This window comes from Panicum virgatum, chromosome 9N, assembly GCF_016808335.1.
Source record: "Panicum virgatum strain AP13 chromosome 9N, P.virgatum_v5, whole genome shotgun sequence".
In the NCBI taxonomy this organism is placed as follows: domain Eukaryota; kingdom Viridiplantae; phylum Streptophyta; class Magnoliopsida; order Poales; family Poaceae; genus Panicum; species Panicum virgatum.
Window position 1 is genome coordinate 38,647,120 of NC_053153.1, and position 18,661 is coordinate 38,665,780.

The window sequence follows — 18,661 nt, forward strand, 5'->3', positions numbered from 1 at the left end:
AATCACAGAAAAATCGGAAAAATGCAAACTCAACTGATCTGGATTCCTTGTAACAAGATCTACAAATTTTGTAACATTCACATTTGTAGAAACTCAACCGAATTTAATCTAGGGGAACGAATAAGAAAACCACCTTATGCATGTTCATGAAGTTCTGCTCATCAAATGACCTTGATTTTTGGATATGTTATCACTAATGGAATTTTAAGATGACAGTAAAAAGATGGCACCCAACCAAAACAGTTACCATATTGGAACAATCAAGATTCTCTAATCTGTTGTTAGCTTTTTCGATTTAATTCAGGAAAATATACACATGAGCTTGCCATTAAAATTTTACTGCATGCTTGTGCCCCTGAATCACTGCTAATATCTAAATTTCAGATTTATTAGAGTTCATTTGCTATATACCATGATTTATGCTTTTTTAATCAACTTAATTCCTCATATATAGTTCTTATGCTCAGAAAAATCTATATTTATTTCTGGAGTCTCTTTTTAGCTCTGTGTTCCTGTCTAAAAATTTTGAGCTGCAGTTACTGAGTTTTGCTTTGTCGAATCATCATGCTTACCATCTTAGGGCTAGGTTTACTATTTTTTTTTGTTCTGAGTAATCTACAATGTTTCTGATCATTATTTTTGGGCATGATCTTGTTTAGAGTATGCTCTACCTGTAATAAAAAGTTCATATGCAATACTGGTTAAATGCACCTTGAGAAATTTATGCAAACTTATGCTAAGTTAACTGAATAACTAATTTACCATAGTGAGTTAAATCTTGAAAAATTTTCAGGAGTGTGTCTAACTCATGACTAGTCTCTGGTAAAAATTTGAGAGCCATATCTCTAGTAAAATTCTCTGTAGAATTAATCTTATTTAAAAGCTTGTTGTTTTTGTTCTTTTTATCACCTCAGTTATATAAGTGAATAAAATCTGGAAAAATTTCAGTGCTGAGTAGATGCTATGAAGTTGCTCTCGTAAAATTTGTAGCACCACAACCCATATTAAACGTTCTGTACAAAAAGATGAAGTAACTAGAGTGATCTACTTGCATGAATAGTTATAGTTTTTGCTTTGTGGTTAAATGCTGAAATCTATACCATAAGTACTTAATTTGAGTCTAGGTTACTTTAGTGTTCCCTCACTAGCTCATTAGTAAATTTGGGTTGTTACGAAATAATGAAAGCATGCTATGTGTTGAATTTAAAAATGGAAACCAAAACCCCACTCATTCATGAAGAAACGTAGTTATGTTTACTACTCTATAAATGACTGCCCATGAAATAAACTGTTGAAGTCATCACTAAAGTAACTTTTGTTGGACTACAACTTTATCGTGAAGGAAAGAAATTGTTATCCATGAATAACTCATAATCTTGCATTGCATATAGAAACGGTTAATCTCGCGGACGGTGACTACGAATTGGTGCCCGCGGACTCTCGTGCGGTGCAAGAGGTTAATCTGAACTGTACTAACTTGTCTCAAGACCTGGGCCAAGCCCCAGAGGCTTTTCTGCCTGACAGTGCCCAAGAAGGCAAGCCCCGGAGCATAATCCCACTATTTTTCCGATTTATCATTCTGCTATCTATTTATTAATGTATGGTAATAGTTGGTTTTCTGCATTTAAGTTTTCTAGGCGTTGATCGAAAACCCTAGATGCATGATCCATAGGAACCTATGTTTGATACCGGATCTTTTATCGACTAGTTGCCATGCTAAATAGGTACGGTAGAAGTCGAGTGGTTTCCTGCCTCTCGCGAGCAAATAGAAATTGTACTGACTTTAATTCCTGTTGAAATGTAAGGACAACGGGCGGGGTTGTGTAGTTGTGATACCCCGCTGGTTTAGTCAAAAATGGCTAAGGTCGCGGTGTGTGGCTCATTTCGTTAAGCGTTTGAAAGTACTAGCCACATACCGAGAAATATGGTAATCGGTAAGCTTAAGTACCTGATTGGACCGGCGAGTGGAATGATCTCGCACCCTCCTGGTAGAAGTAGGGTTTATTTTTATGTCGCGACGTACGGGTGCAGAGTGGTCGGACTCTGTAGTCAGGGAGGGTGTTTCGGATCCACGGACTGGAAAGAAAGGGGAAAAGTAGCGTGGGCGGGAGCGAAGTTGATCCCCATGCGTGTGGTCTAGGTTCCCCTGGCCAGGTTGAAATTTCGATTCGGAATCGTCCGCCTCTCACGGCATGAGATTGCTTAATGATTTCGGTCACATAGAGTAACAAGTGGAACCTAATGATGATACTACTGCTGGTTGATTAAATGGTTGTTCTACCTTGTTTGTGTAGAGTTAGATGCAAACTTAGAATGGTTAATTCCACTGGAATATGGCTAAATAGAATATGAAAATAAGGATCAACATTTAGTGGCATTTTTGGCAAAACAAACCCCACCAACCAAAAGCCTTACATGTCTAGTTATCGGACTATGTTATATCCGGTGACGGGTCAGTCTTGCTGAGTATTAGTATACTCAGCCTTGCTTGTGGCATTGTTTTTAGGTACTAACTTTGAGGACCTGTTTGCAAGTCTTACTTGGCCGTGTACCTTGCCTCCAGGGTTGGTCTGTTGATTGGGATGGCCCTTCAGCTGGTGCTAATCACCATCCCACTGAGTGACACATTTGTACGGGCTTTATCGATGCGTCACGTTATTTCGCTAGTTATCTTTTAATGCTTCTGCTGAACAATGAGACTTGAATAATTGAGTAGATGGAACTCTGTAGTACTTCACTACTCGGAACATGGTTTGTAATAAATTTCTTTTCCGCTGCGATCACTCTGAGATGTATGAAATGTTCTGTGTTGTAATCTCTGGGCTCACCTTCGTGTGAGTGTTGTCTGCTGATCCTGGAATAGCATGGCTTTTATCGAGGCTTCACTCTAGGAACTACCGGTGAGTGCCAATTTGGGTCAGAGTTGCTTAGCAACAAAGATCAGTGCACCCGGGCCCAGTTAGTTTGGGTGGTTCTGAGCCGAGCTTGCCGGCGGCAATGGCATGGGCGGCCTTCCTGCGCGCGAGCAGGGAGGGCGATGGCCCTTTTTATAGGCGCGCGATGGTGGGGAGGCGGGTCTGGGCGAGCTGGAAAGCGGTCTACTAGGGTAGGCGCGGCCGGGGAGGGTGCAGCCAGGCGCGGCGTGTGGCTCGGCCATGGCAACATCGTGGCGAGCAGGAGAGGAACGGGGGCGCGTGTCGAGCTTGGGGGAACGCCAGGAGAGCTGGTTTGGGGCAAACCCAGGGGTGCGGGAGCGGTTTTGGGCGGAGGCACGACGCGTGGGGCGGCCAGGTGGCCGGCGCCGGCGTACGGACGCCGCCGTGGGCGTGGTGCAGGGAGGCGAGAGGTAGGAGAAACGGTCAGTGGCAATTTCGTAATTAGACCAAAGTTCCAAAACTCAGTTCTGTAATTTCAATTTTTCTCCCTCTTTTTGGCCTCAGATGAAAAAGTGTTGAATACCACTTTTGCACAGTTTTTCGAGATCTACAACTTTCATGTTATTCACTTTTTCATTCGAGCAATGGTTTGAGAGTTATTTAATTATTTCAAAAACTGCCATTTAAAGTACTTATCATTTCATGTGAATTTTGGCACTTTTACTCCTAGGCTTCAACTAGGTTTTTGTTGAACATGACATGGTGAATATGTAGATTCATTTTCCTATGCATAAGTGCATTGGTTTGAAAGTTATTTTTAACTTCTTATTTCTAGAAATTGAACTCTTGTTTATTTAATTTGTTTGAATTAGTAGTTCTTCACAAATCCAAGAATGGTTCCAATAATCATTTCATGTGATGGTTTTCCAGTTTGAATTTGATTTGCATAGAAAGTTTATAGATCATTATGAAAGGTGTATTTTATTATCTTATTACCACACATGTCAAGTTAAGTTTAAAAGTATACCAAATATTGTTTTTCAAGCATTGCACTCAAACATATGCACACAAGTTTGCAAGAACTAGACATAGGGTTCTTATCTAAGTTTTCTTAGCTTATTTGTGTGTGAAGTTATGTTAATTGCCTGGCTTTGGTTAAACTGACACCAGAGGTGTCACAGCCTACCCCCCTTAAAAAGAATCTCGTCCCGAGATTCAGGTAAACATGCTAAGTGTGGCAAGTGTGTGTATCTTTGGGGTGGTGAAACCAGAAGGTATACATTATTACCGACTTTGAGTTGCAAAGATTTTCTTCTTTTTATCCAAATAATTCATTTGGCTAGAGTGGGTAGCTTTAAGATTTTCTAGTATTATCTTTGCTGGTTATTTTGCCTAATGATCAAGTCTGGTCCAAATATTTAGTGGTCTTCAGTTTGTGACAAACTCAGTGGAGTTTGACACCTTTGACCATACGAGGCTTTGATAGTGCCATTTTCAAGCTTGCTTGATAGCTGGGTGAGAACTCTGCTAACAACGGGCATTTGTCTTTTGTCATAATGAATGATGTAAGATCTTAGCATGTCTTTTAAGATTCGGTCCACTTTTTAGTTTGGCCGTCGGTTCGAGGATGATAAGCTGAACTTCGGATCAGTTTGGTGACAGGAGAAGATTGCAAGGGATTTCCCAAAAAGTGTGCTAGGAGTTGAGCACTAATATTGGAAATAGTTGCCTTTGGTGATAGGTATAGAACAATGTGATCAAGATGAATACCGGCACACTTCTTGGTAGTATGAATAGTGTGTAATTGAAGAAAAGGTTTCGATTGTCGATAATGATCCATATGGAATCAGGCCTTGGAGAGGTGCTTGGCAAACCAATCATGAAATCCATAGTCGGCAAAAATTGGAGTGTAACGTGTATTTATAAGTGGTCTCGTTATAGCATTATGATATATATTTAGCGAGAAATTTTGCCTAGGGTCTTGATATATTTCGTTAATACCCAAGTGATTGAAAAGCTTTGGAGAGAGATGACCTATCAAGAATTGGTTTTCAGAGATCATGATTCATTTTATCCACTATGGAGATTCGAACGATAAAATTATATTCTTATCGTAATAAAACATTTAGGCTTCTCCATTCTTTAAAAGAGCTTGTGCTTGACGATTTTCGCAGGACAGATTCTGGGTAGTTGATAGAATTGATCATAACTAAGGAATCCAAGGTCGAAAAATTCTCAATTTTTTACTAGAGGTGCCTAAGATAATTGTGATAATTTCCTCTAGTCAACTCGAACTCTGAAATAGAGTTTAAGATAGTCAAATCCTTAAGTGTTTGCAGGAAGGTTGACCCAGATTTCAGACTGAACAGAGGGCTAGTATTTTGACTGTAAGTACCAAACCACTTGAAACAAAATTCTCAAAATTTTTCAGTAGCTTCTAGACTCAGTTATCCACAACATTTTTGTTTAACTCTTTCTCAGTAAAAAAAACTTTTATGTGGGTCGAAAAATTCATGTGGCCAGACTGCTACAAGTTGATAGAATTATAGGGGTTTACCAAAAGACTGAATTTTGAGGGTTACAATTCTCCAAAAATTTTCAAAATTTTACAGCAGTAAGGAGATTTGTTTTACTACATTTTGTTCCATAGGCTCAACTTATTTTGATGTAGTTGATCAGGTCTAAAAAATTTGTGTTTCTCTTCTGTACCTGCCGGTCCAGTTATATCCGTCAGCTTTCTAGGATGGAGATCTTACTCTTCGGTTGAAACAAACTTTTCTCAAGACATTCTTGCTTAAGATGATTTAATAGAGTTGGTACATGTTTTGAGAAAGATGCATGATGTTTCAATGCCATGATATATGGTGGAGATGCCAACATGTCATGAGATTGATGATACACATTGATAAGTTAGGTGCAGGTGTTTGGTTGTAATGAGGCAACGCACCTAGGTAATATATGTGTGGGGGATGCACTGCACAGATAAAATGATCTATGCATTGATGACATGATGCACATGGCATGATGCATTTGTCATGATACTATTGAATGATGGGCGTTTTCCTTGGTGTATAACTTCTGATGCACATGGTTTTCATGCATGATGGGGTATATCTATTTGGTAGGATGATCATGCATGTGGGCATGCGGTGCTCAGGTTGCAATGTAGGTTAGCTACTGGAAGGTCAGGCAAGTACTCTTAATTTTTTTTGAACCAAAATAGAACTCAAACAAATCAACACATTATTCAGGTTGCGAGAAAATAGATTGCCACGGAGTCGCTATCACAAACCAAGATACCAGCGCGCACCTAGTAGCACAATCATGTTGTTGTAGCACACACGAGGCCCTAGGTTCCGTCGCGGCACCATAGGTCAGTAACGAACACCATGACAAGGTAGAAACATAGCAACCCAATTAATGCTCGTGGCAAGAAAGGAAGATGAAGAGCCAGATAATATTGACCATTCCTTCCAAGATGCATAAGTGATTTAAATCATGGGAATGTAATAACAATGCATCGGTAGTACTTTAGCTACAAGTATTGCATGAATGTTGCAGTCATGATTTTGCATGATATTCTAGCATTTTTGTGCACCTATTTTTAGTTTTCAAAAGACCCATTTGAGCAAAAAGGGCAATGAGAATTCCTTCAACTCGTCCAAGTAATTTCAGTCATCCCTTGTGTCATTCTTCTTTTTGTTGAGCTATTGATAACCGGCATCCTGAGGTTGGAGAATATTGCGCTTCAACAATATGGAAGGCTTAACACCAGCAATATGGTCCCTAACATTGGTATGATTCAAAGGATAGATGGGCAGATGAGTAGAACTCGAAAGGCATGGTTAACCGAACGTGCAGGAAGCTGCAGGTTACGAGAAAACTCATAACTCGCGTTCTGTTCATCAAAATGCCTTGCAATTTTGACAGGAATTAGATAATTTCATGTGCTACAGCTTTGGTAGTCAACTCAGAGGCTAATTCTAAGAGTAAGATGGTCGAAATTGTCCATTACTATACCTCTGGTTTTCTGAATAGAGTCTTAGTATTTAGGGCATAACTCCGACTATATACATCTAATGAAGTTGAAATTTTGTAGACATGTAGCTTAGGATGTTTGGAGCAACTTTGGTATTCAACCCCAAGGCTAAAACAATGGTTAAGATGGTTGAAATATTCAGTCTTTGCTTCTTTGTTCTGGCCGGTTTTTTCAGCAGGTCGGCAATAGTGTTTCGCCTATAGCTCGGAGTATACTAGCTTCATGGATTTGAAAATTTGTGAGAACCTAGATCGTGAAATTTGTGACCACTTGGTTATTCAACTCACATCCAAGAAAAGTCATCTACAAGGGTGAAAATTTCAGCAATATCCCGTGGGATATAAATTGGACAATCGGGGTTCATTTGTTCTAGATGTAACTTTAGAGTTTCATAACTCTAGATTTAGAGGTCCAAAAAAAATTCAAATATTTCTTGGGCATTCCTAATATTTCGTACACAATTTTGTCTAACCAAGCCTAGGTCGAAATTAGATTTTAAGGTGGTCATGTTCTCAAGTTCTCAACTTGCTGTCTACCCAGAAAACTCAGCAACCAGAGGGCTAGTGTTTTGTTCACCAGGGACAATCTACTTGGCATAAAATTCTCAAACTTTTACAGAAGATGACCAAGGTAGTTAGGAACATTTCATCTAGTCAACACTAAGGCCAGTTCAGAACCTAACAAGGTGATATGCTCAAGGTTTGGAAGTGATGTGAAACCAGCAAACAGATTGTCCAGAGAAAGAGTAATTTGACCATATATACCAAACCACTAGACAAAGATAAATCAAAATTTTACAGTGAGTTCTTCATCAAGTTACCTACGTCTTTCATGTTGAACAATTTTTCAGATAAGCATCTTAAGGTGGTCGAAAAATTTCATTTGGACAGACCGCTCTGAGTTAACAGATTTGCAGAGGATTACTATAAATTTAAAAACACTAAGGTGGGAAGCTTCAAAAATTCTCATATTTTTACAGCAGCTTGGAATTTTGCATAGCTACATTTCACCTTACAGACCAAACTCATTTTGAGATAATCTTCATATTTTCAAAATTCGAGGAATCCAGAATTTCAGATTTTTACAGATTACCTAGATGATCCTTAATGATGGATTTGTAACCTTTTTGATTGGGATTTATTTTAAACATTTCTTTGCTAAAGGTTTAGGGATGAATGCAGAACCTATCCGTCCTCACCAAGGAAAAGAATTGCCAAGTAACCTTGGTCTTACGTGGTTAGCTTCGGTGGCATACATAATACGTCTCTCGCTATATAGCTACTCGATATAGATATCTGGCCTAGGATTCGATTTCGAGTTAGCGTACCTGCAGAAGATTGACAGTATATAAAATGAACCTTTTGTGCCAGCACTCACGAAAGTGTTCCCATACATTACCGATCACTATAGAACCGGCATCCATATAATTACCGCCGTATGGACAACGTTAAGCATACGTTATCGAAACAACGTATTGACTGAGTACCGTCTTTGACGGGGAATTGAATTCCAATTTCGAACCATTACTCCCCATATAATCAACCGAAGTTGGTATATGGGCAGTAGCTCAAGTAGGCCACTGCTTGAGCTCCAGCGTTCGGCTCGCATCACCAACGGGAAGGTCTGACTCCCTCAGCTGACTGAGTAAGCATACCTTCGTGGCGATGATGTAGTTGCAGAATTTAAATTTCAGAATTTAAATACTGAAAGGTAATGTGCTGGAAGTTAGCCATACAAAATAAGCCACCTAATTATACCCATAAGATTCCCTAGGGCTTTACGTCCTAGACTTGTCCTTGGAGATCCTAAACTCTTTCAAAACTTAGTAGTTTGAAGTCAAGTTTTAAATTGTTGTTTTGAAAACCGAGGTTGCCATCTCTGGTAGGCAGTCTGCGAGCTCTGATACCAGCTGTGGTGGAACCACCCAAAACTACTGGGCCCGGGTGCATTGATCTTTGTTGCTAAGCAACTCTGACCCAAATTGGCACTCACCGGTTGTTCCTCGAGTGAAGCCTCGATAAAAGCCACGCTCTTCCAGGATCAGCAGACAACACTCACACGAAGGTGAGCCCAGAGATTACAACACAGAACATCTCATACATCTCAGAGTGATCGCAGCGGAAAAGAAATTTATTACAAACCATGTTCCGAGTAGTGAAGTACTACAGAGTTCCATCTACTCAATTATTCAAGTCTCATTGTTCAGCAGAAGCATTAAAAGATAACTAGCGAAATAACGTGACGCATCGATAAAGCCCGTACAAATGCGTCACTCAGCGGGGTGGTGATTAGCACCAGCTGAAGGGCCATCCCACTCAACAGACCAACCCGGAGGCAAGGTACACGGCCAAGTAAGACTTGCAAACAGGTCCTCAAAGTTAGTACCTGAAAACAATGCCACAAGCAAGGCTGAGTATACTAATACTCAGCAAGACTGACCCGTCACCGGATATAACATAGTCTGTTAACTAGACATGTAAGGCTTTTGGTTGGTGGGGTTTGTTTTGCCAAAAACGCCACTAAATGTTGATCCTTATTTTCATATTTTATTTAGCCATATTCCAGTGGAATTAACCATTCTAAGTTTGCATCTAACTCTACACAAACAAGGTAGAACAACCATTTAATCAACCAGCAGTAGTATCATCATTAGGTTCCACTTGTTACTCTATGTGACCGAAATCATTAAGCAATCTCATGCCGTGAGAGGCGGACGATTCCAAATCGAAATTTCAACCTGGCCAGGGGAACCTAGACCACACGCATGGGGATCGACTTCGCTCCCGCCCACGCTACTTTTCCCCTTTCTTTCCAGTCTGTGGATCCGGAACACCCTCCCCGACTACAGAGTCCGACCACTCTGCACCCGTATGTCGCGACATAAAAATAAACCCTACTTCTACCAGGAGGGTGCGAGATCGTTCCACTCGCCGGTCCAATCAGGTACTTAAGCTTACCGATTACCATATTTCTCGGTATGTGGCTAGTACTTTCAAACGCTTAACGAAATGAGCTACACACCGCGACCTTAGCCATTTTTGACTAAACCAGCGGGGTATCACAACTACACAACCCCGCCCGTTGTCCTTACATTTCAACAGGAATTAAAGTCAGTACAATTCCTATTTGCTCGCGAGAGGCAGGAAACCACTCGACTTCTACCGTACCTATTTAGCATGGCAACTAGTCGATAAAAAGATCCGGTATCAAACATAGGTTCCTATGGATCATGCATCTAGGGTTTTCGATCAACGCCTAGAAAACTTAAATGCAGAAAACCAACTATTACCATACATTAATAAATAGATAGCAGAATGATAAATCGGAAAAATAGTGGGATTATGCTCCGGGGCTTGCCTTCTTAGGCACTGTCAGGCAGAAAAGCCTCTGGGGCTTGGCCCAGGTCTTGAGACAAGTTAGTACAGTTTAGATTAACCTCCTGCTCCGCATGAGACTCCGCGGGCACCAATTCGTAGTCACCGTCCGCGAGATTAACCGTTTCTATATGCAATGCAAGATTATGAGTTATTCATGGATAACAATTTCTTTCCTTCACGATAAAGTTGTAGTCCAACAAAAGTTACTTTAGTGATGACTTCAACAGTTTATTTCATGGGCAGTCATTTATAGAGTAGTAAACATAACTACGTTTCTTCATGAATGAGTGGGGTTTTGGTTTCTATTTTTAAATTCAACACATACCATGCTTTCATTATTTCGTAACAACCCAAATTTACTAATGAGCTAGTGAGGGAACACTAAAGTAACCTAGACTCAAATTAAGTACTTATGGTATAGATTTCAGCATTTAACCACAAAGCAAAAACTATAACTATTCATGCAAGTAGATCACTCTAGTTACTTCATCTTTTTGTACAGAACGTTTAATATGGGTTCTGGTGCTACAAATTTTATGAGAGCAACTTCATAGCATCTACTCAGCACTGAAATTTTTCCAGATTTTATTCACCTATATAACTGAGGTGATAAAAAGAACAAAAATAGCAAGCTTTTAACTAAGATTAATTCTACAGAGATTTTACTAGAGATATGGCTCTCAAATTTTTACCAGAGACTAGTCATGAGTTAGACATACTCACGAAAATTTTTCAAGATTTAACTCACTATGGTAAATTAGTTATTCAGTTAACTTTGCATAAGTTTGCATAAATTTCTCAAGGTGCATTTAACCAGTATTGCTTATGAAATTTTTATTACTGATAGAACATACTCTCAACAAGATCATGTCCAAAAATCAAGATCAGCTATGGTGTAGATTACTCAGAACACAAATAGTAAATCTAGCCCTAAGATACTAAGCATGATTATTCACCAAAGTAAAACTCAGTAACTGCAGCTCAAAAATTTTAGACAGGAACACAGAGCTAAGAAGAGACTTCATAAATAAATATAGATTTTTCTGAGCATAATAACTATATATGAAGAATTAAGTTGATTAAACAAGCATAAATCATGGTATATAGCAAATGAACTCTAATAAATCTGAAATTTAGGGATTAACAGGGATTAAGTTTCAAATATACTCAGTAAAAATTCCAGAGCAAGTTCATGTGCATATTTTCCAGTATTAAATCGAGAAAGCTAGCAATAGATTAGAGAATCTTGATTGTTCCAATATGATACCTATTTTGGTTGGGTGTCATGTTTTTACTGTGATCTTAATATTCCATTATTGATAACATATCCAAAAATCAAGGTCATTTGCTGAGTAGAACTTCATGAACATGCATAAGGTGATTTTCTTATTCTTTTTCTCATATTAAAATAAAAGCAAAATATGAACATGTGAATGTAACAAAAGTTGTAGTTCTTGTTATAAGGATTCCAGAACATTTTAGTTTTTATTTTTATGATTTTTATACGATTTTCTAGGCATTTTTGAAGTTTGCTGTTTTGAAGTTTAAGCACATTTTGCAGATTAGTCCCTGGATGTTTTGGTTCTTCTCAAACGAGGTCCCTGGCGGAAGTACAGAACAGGGGAGGGGTAAGGGCGGCCGGATTCCGGCGATGTCCGGCCCCAGCGGCGTGGGCTAGGGTGGGGAAAAGGTAGAGGAGCTCGAGAGCTACCTGAGGGTACCTTGGGTTGGGGCTGGGGAGACTCGAGGCGGCGGCTCCACAGGAGCAGGCGGCCGACGGTGGTTGTGGCGGCGGTGGCGCCACTCCAGCGAGGGAAAGGCGGCGGGGCTTGGCCGGTGAGGTGCAGGGCGGTGAGAGGAACCCGTTCAGGGGCTCTATTGGAGCCGAGGAGGGGCGGAGGGTGTGGTTCCACGGTGAGCCGAGCTTGCCGGCGGCAATGGCATGGGCGGCCTTCCTGCGCGCGAGCAGGGAGGGCGATGGCCCTTTTTATAGGCGCGCGATGGAGGGGAGGCGGGTCTGGGCGAGCTGGAAAGTGGTCTACTAGGGTAGGCGCGGCCGGGGAGGGCGCAGCCAGGCGCGGCGTGTGGCTCGGCCATGGCAACATCGTGGCGAGCAGGAGAGGAACGGGGGCGCGTGTCGAGCTCGGGGGAACGCCAGGAGAGCTGGTTTGGGGCAAACCCAGGGGCGCTGGAGCGGTTTTGGGCGGAGGCGCGACGCGTGGGGCAGCCAGGTGGCCGGCGCCGGCGTACGGACGGCGTCGTGGGCGTGGTGCAGGGAGGCGAGAGGTAGGAGAAACGGTCAGTGGCAATTTCGTAATTAGACCAAAGTTCCAAAACTCAGTTCTGTAATTTCAATTTTTCTCCCTCTTTTTGGCCTCATATGAAAAAGTGTTGAATACCACTTTTGCTCAGTTTTTCGAGATCTACTACTTTCGTGTTATGCACTTTTTCATTCGAGCAATGGTTTGAGAGTTATTTAATTATTTCAAAAACTGCCATTTAAAGTACTTATCATTTCATGTGAATTTTGGCACTTTTACTCCTAGGCTTCAACTAGGTTTTTGTTGAACATGACATGGTGAATATGTAGATTCATTTTCCTATGCATAAGTGCATTGGTTTGAAAGTTATTTTTAACTTCTTATTTCTAGAAATTGAACTCTTGTTTATTTAATTTGTTTGAATTAGTAGCTCTTCACAAATCCAAGAATGGTTCCAATAATCATTTCATGTGATGGTTTTCCGGTTTGAATTTGATTTGCATAGAAAGTTTATAGATCATTATGAAAGGTGTATTTTATTATCTTATTACCACACATGTCAAGTTAAGTTTAAAAGTATACCAAATATTATTTTTCAAGCATTGCACTCAAACATATGCACACAAGTTTGCAAGAACTAGGCATAGGGTTCTTATCTAAGTTTTCTTAGCTTATTTGTGTGTGAAGTTATGTTAATTGCCTGGCTTTGGTTAAACTGACACCAGAGGTGTCACAGCGTCGGGCGCCCTGCACGCCAGTGGCACCCCAGATCAAGAGGCACGTGTGTGCATCAAGGCCAATGCAGCCGCACAGCCACAGGAGCCATGCCATTGAGGTCTACAAGAAACATGGTTCTTTGTACCCAACTCGAGCTGTAACGAAGGAGCTTTTATTCTTGTTTTCTTGCTGGATCCTTTGTCCTAGAGAAAATTGGGATTCTGCCTTTACAAGGAGTGGGCTTCGCCAGTATGCCATCCCGCAATTAATCTTTCCCTGTTTGCCCTCCTACATCGTGCCAACACGCTGAGAATGCCGTCACAGTTTTTTATTCCATTTCTGCCCCTCCCTTATCTCTTTGTGATGGGGGTATAAACCTAGGGTCCCTAACAGGCCCGCCTTAAACGTTAATCGGCCCAACATTCTATTGGGCTAACTCTGGCATAACCCACAAACCGGTACGGACGATTGCCATCCTTCAGCGCCCAACCCGACCAGAGGCCGGCCCTCTGGGACAGATGGAGGCCTCCCGATTTAGCACACCCCGGGTCAGTGCTGATCTGGTCCGTGCGCTCCAAGAACGCCACCCTGTACAACAGGCGTGCCGGTCAAGCCAGAGCCCGTACGCTACACACGTCGCCCACTCCCTCCGCACGCCACACCTACGCAATCCACAAGATCCCCTGACAGGAGCACAGTGCGGGCCGTGTGACCAGCATGACGTAACGTATGCGAGATGGGAGAGTGTCAATGAACTACATCTCATGTACCGTAATGATGGCTTTCGCAGGACACCACTCCATTACGCCTGTGACTGTGACAGGGCAGCGCCGCCTGACCGAGGCAAGGATGTGTGGCAGCGCTACCGATGGAGGAGCTGGTGCGGACAGACAGGAAAGGAGATGACAGCCGAGTGACCAACCGAGTGGCAAAGCCACGCCGACTGACCAGGGACGGGACAACAGCTTGACAACCCATCGCCCAAGGAAACCAACCTAACACAAGCCTCTCCACTCCCGACCGATCGAGCGGGGCCCACTTACTGACGAAGATGAAGGACCCCTGGGCAGAACCAAGACACCTCGATAGATAAATGTAAATAGGGGCCCCACCTTGGACTATAAAAGGGGTAGCCCCCCACGTAGGAGAGGGTTCGACTCTGAGAGATTCAAGATCGAGAGAACATACTGCTTGAAGGCTTGTATTTTCTGGCCCGAACCAGTCTAAATTCTCGAGTCATTGTGTGCTAGACCATATTCGATCCAACGCACAACACACTAGCAATCGAGTAGTTTGATAGTTGGCCATTTTTCGAGCCGACAGTTTGGTGCCGTCCATGGGGAGCGCTTTGTGCATTCATTGCTTCGGCGATTGGATGGTTTCCATCACTCCAATCGCTCCTCCAGCGGCGAGCCAGGACGAGACGATCCGCTTTGGCTCTCTGGAGTTCCCTGCGATCCCCCCGCGACGGATCGTGGGCACCTCCACCATTCCCGCCTTCCCAGACCTTCCAATTTGGGAGTCTGGAATTCATCACTGACCAACTCGGTGCCCTCTACCTCTGGGAGAAGGACGCCACCCCGGCGGCCTCTGAGGAGTCCGCTCCTCTTCCCAAGCTTGCCAAACTAAAGCGCCGGCGATCGATTCGCTGGCGCATCAGGAAGCGCAAGCCCTCACAGCCTACCCGCGCGGTGCTCTGCCGCATCGCGCTCATGATGGCGTCCTACCCGACCACCGAGGACGTCATCCTGGTCCTCTATTCCTTGGCCAATGTCTCTCGGTAGCTCGCCAGCGGACCTCCGCTGCCGCCGCCACGCTCATTCTCCGAGCGGCCCACGTTCAGCTTGCACAACTCCGCGGGCGCCTACATCCGGGAGACGCACAAGATCATGTGTGGGCACTAGTCCACGCCCCAGTTCATGGGCATGGCGAGGAGCTATCCCACCTCCATTCACGATCTCCTATGCGACGAGGATCCTTTGAGTGATTCCTCCAGCACAGGAAACAACTACCTGGAGGGAGCGTCCGCGTCGCGTCCTGTGTGCGCCATGGCTGCCGCTCCCAGTGAGCTGCCGCCACAGGCGGCGGCATCTCAAGCGACACACAACCCTAATGATCACCATGCGCAGGCGCTCGCCAACGCACAGGCTCATGCTAAGGAACTTCATCCCCGGCCTGAGCACACGCCTCCGCCAACGAACTCGCCTTCGCGACAGTACTCTGAGCCAAAGGAGGGGAACTCCACCGGAACCGCGGTCAGCACGCACGTGGGTTAATCGCGACATCATCAACGACGCCCGCATGCGGCTCTCACAAGAGTTCCGTGCCAGCCAAAACATCACTGCGGGAATGATCCTCCTGCAGACGCTGCCCGAACCACAGGACCCAACGCAGAGGGACCTCCACCGCCAGGTTAGAAACCTGGTGGAACTCGCCGCTATCCAACAAGCGGCAAGTTCCTCCCTGCACCGCCACCAGGCCGCCTCGTGCTCGGCTGGCGGCGCGGGCCATCCAAGGCGGGAGCCCTCCGAGGTGCAGTACGCCCCGCCAGCACCACAAGCCGACGGGGGCGAGGCGCCGCTCCCTGTGTTGGCACCAGCTCCACTCCCGTCAAGGCCGCTGATCCACGGCCGCGTCGGCCCCAACTACGACACGCGCAACGTGATCCAAGGCCGACAACAAGCGCGGCATCACACCGACGTCGACCGCGCGGTCGCCCGCATGGAAGACGCTGTTGATGGCCATTATCTCACGTTTTGACTAGGCTAGCAGATATCAAGGTAAATATCAAAATCTTTACGCCAATTGCTTCCCCGGCAACGGCGCTAGAAAGCTTGTTGGCATTTGTTAACGCAAACAGAGAAATCCGCAAGCACACGGATGCCGCTGTAGCTTTCACCCAAGAGTATTCTAGGGTATCGTATTTATCCTCAGGGAAGCAATGGTTAAAGAAGTTGATAAATAGCCATCACGTAACTGCTAGCTAGTATACCGACTAGATTATTATGGGGTGTAAGAAGGAATAGGAGTTTTGTATAAGTGACACACACAGGAGAACTCCATGATAAGATAGCAGAACAGACAAGCAGAGCTAGGAGGTCAACGAGAGAGGTCACGGTTCCTATTTACTTCTCCATACCACAGTTCTACTCTGGTTCATACCAAAGGGGTTAACTAAGCAAAGGTCAAACACAGCGATCACACCTTGGCACATCGGGGCGACGATACCTTTCCGATCCTCGAAAAGACTGGGAAGGGGTGATCGGGGTCAGGCCACCAACAGCCCTACGAAAACACCAACCCGAACGTGGTGGAATACAAAGGCCTGGTCGGAGCTGTCACCTTCGGGGCTACCACAACTATCCGTGGGGTTGGGCGCAACCTCAGATAACCAAAAGTAGAAACACCACGTCTACACTATCAATTACTACTCTAGCCACAATTGACAACCAGAGCATTCGGTCGAACGGAGATCTCGTGCCAAAATATAAACACTACACTTAACCATGCTTAATTAACATACTAAGGTAAGAAATAGATAACCATGAAGACATTTCAGTAAATAGAGAAGAATAAGATAAAGCACCTGAGTCTTACAAAGGGGCCGAGACAAGATTTGCCAGACCGCCGAGGGCTCCTCCGAAACCTTGCACTACTCTCCCTAACTCCCAACTCCAACTAGTACTACACTACTACATCTTGGAATGGTGGTGTTGCTCCTTGTGGTGTGTGTTCATGAGAGGGTCTCCCCACCTCCTTTTTTAGCTTGGATAGGTCGTTCCCGTGGGAAACAAATATGGGAACATAGTGCATCACCTTGGAGTGGATCAGATTGAGTTTCCCGCCAAAGATGAGGCCGGATGGCGCCGACATGGGGCCGGCCGACCCTGTGGTTCGGCCGTCCCATGAGTGCCGCCCCTCGCGTCGCCTTTCGTCCTGGACACTGCCAGGTGGGCCCCCAACTTGTGTATGTTGGTGCCGGGGCTTTGTACGTCAGTTTTCTATGTCAAATGGGCCTCTTTTGGATGTGTAACGTAGGCTGCAATGTTTTCATGTTATTCTTGACTTGTGTGCCTGCAAAACAAGAATCACCAAAACTCGTGGAATTCGATAGTAATAACTCCTACCACTACTGTTGATGTTCATTCTTCATGTCTTTATGCAGGAGTTGACGGCATATATTTTGCACTTAAGGACCGTCAACAATCTACCATCCAACTTCGATCCGAATCCTCAGAAAATTGGGCGAATTGTGAGACGCCGCGTCGTCCCACCCAAGAAGAAACCCACTTGGAATCCTCGTTTGTCAGTCTCAGCACCACCCATGGCCATGACTCTCAGACAGTACTCGGCCCCGTCCAACAGCCACATCCCTATTGGACTGAAGAATGACCAAGACAATGATGGCATTGAGCTCAAGTCGGGACTGGTGAACATGGTTCAAGCGAGTCCATTCTATGGCAAGGCATCAGAGGATGCCAACGCTCACCTTCAAAACTTCTTTGAAGTGAGCTGTACCATCAACCCCAGATGTACCACGACGGATAAGGTTTGTCTTCGACTGTTCCCGTTCTCCTTGCTAGGCAAGGCGAAGATGTGGTTTTACACCAACAAAGCAGACTTCACCACATGGGAAGCTTGCTCCAATGCATTCCTGACGAAATATTTCCCAGTGGGTAAGGCCAATGCCCTTCGAGGTAAGATCTCTGGATTTCAACAGCTCCCATATGAAGCCATTCCTGAAGCTTGGGAGAGATTCCAGGAATACATCTCAGCATGCCCCCATCACGGCATGGAGGAATGGATGATTATTCAGAGTTTCTTCAATGGCCTGAACACACCAGCTCAGAACCACATCGATGCAGCATTAGGTGGTTCCTTCCTTTCGCTCAGCATTGCTACAGCGAAAGCGCTGGAAGAGAAGATTGCCTCCAACCAGAGTTGGAAAGGTGAAAGGCAGCAACAGCCCCGCAAGGGAATCCATCATATCAACAACATTGATATGCTTGCTGCCAAGATGGACCTTCTCATGAAGAGACTGGAGTCTCCGCACCAGGAGGCCAACCAAGTTATGGATGGTCGCATGACATGTGAAACTTGTGGAGAAACTGGACACACGGGCAATTCTTGCCCGATCACTCAGGAGGAGCTCACTTCATTGGAGCGAACAACTCCAACAACTCTTGGCTTCCGTCCTCAGCAGGGTTGGAATTCCAAACCCAACCTCCCCTTCGGCCAGCAGCAAGGTATGAACTTTAATAACAATTTTCAGCCTACTTTAAAGGACCTAGTTTATGGCCAGAAACAAATTAATGATAACATTAGTAAGAAATTCCTTACTAATGACAAAATTTTGGAATCTTTGGCTGGGCAACTAGAGGGCATAAATTC

At 44.2% G+C, this 18,661-nt stretch overlaps 1 non-coding gene across 1 annotated transcript; it reads right to left on the reverse strand.

Annotated features, from left to right (window-relative positions):
* Nucleotides 1–17,957: 17,957 nt before the first annotated feature.
* LOC120693683 lies at nt 17,958–18,064 on the reverse strand. Its single transcript, XR_005683139.1, has one exon. It is a non-coding gene; the product is annotated as a small nucleolar RNA R71 (small nucleolar RNA).
* Nucleotides 18,065–18,661: the final 597 nt, after the last annotated feature.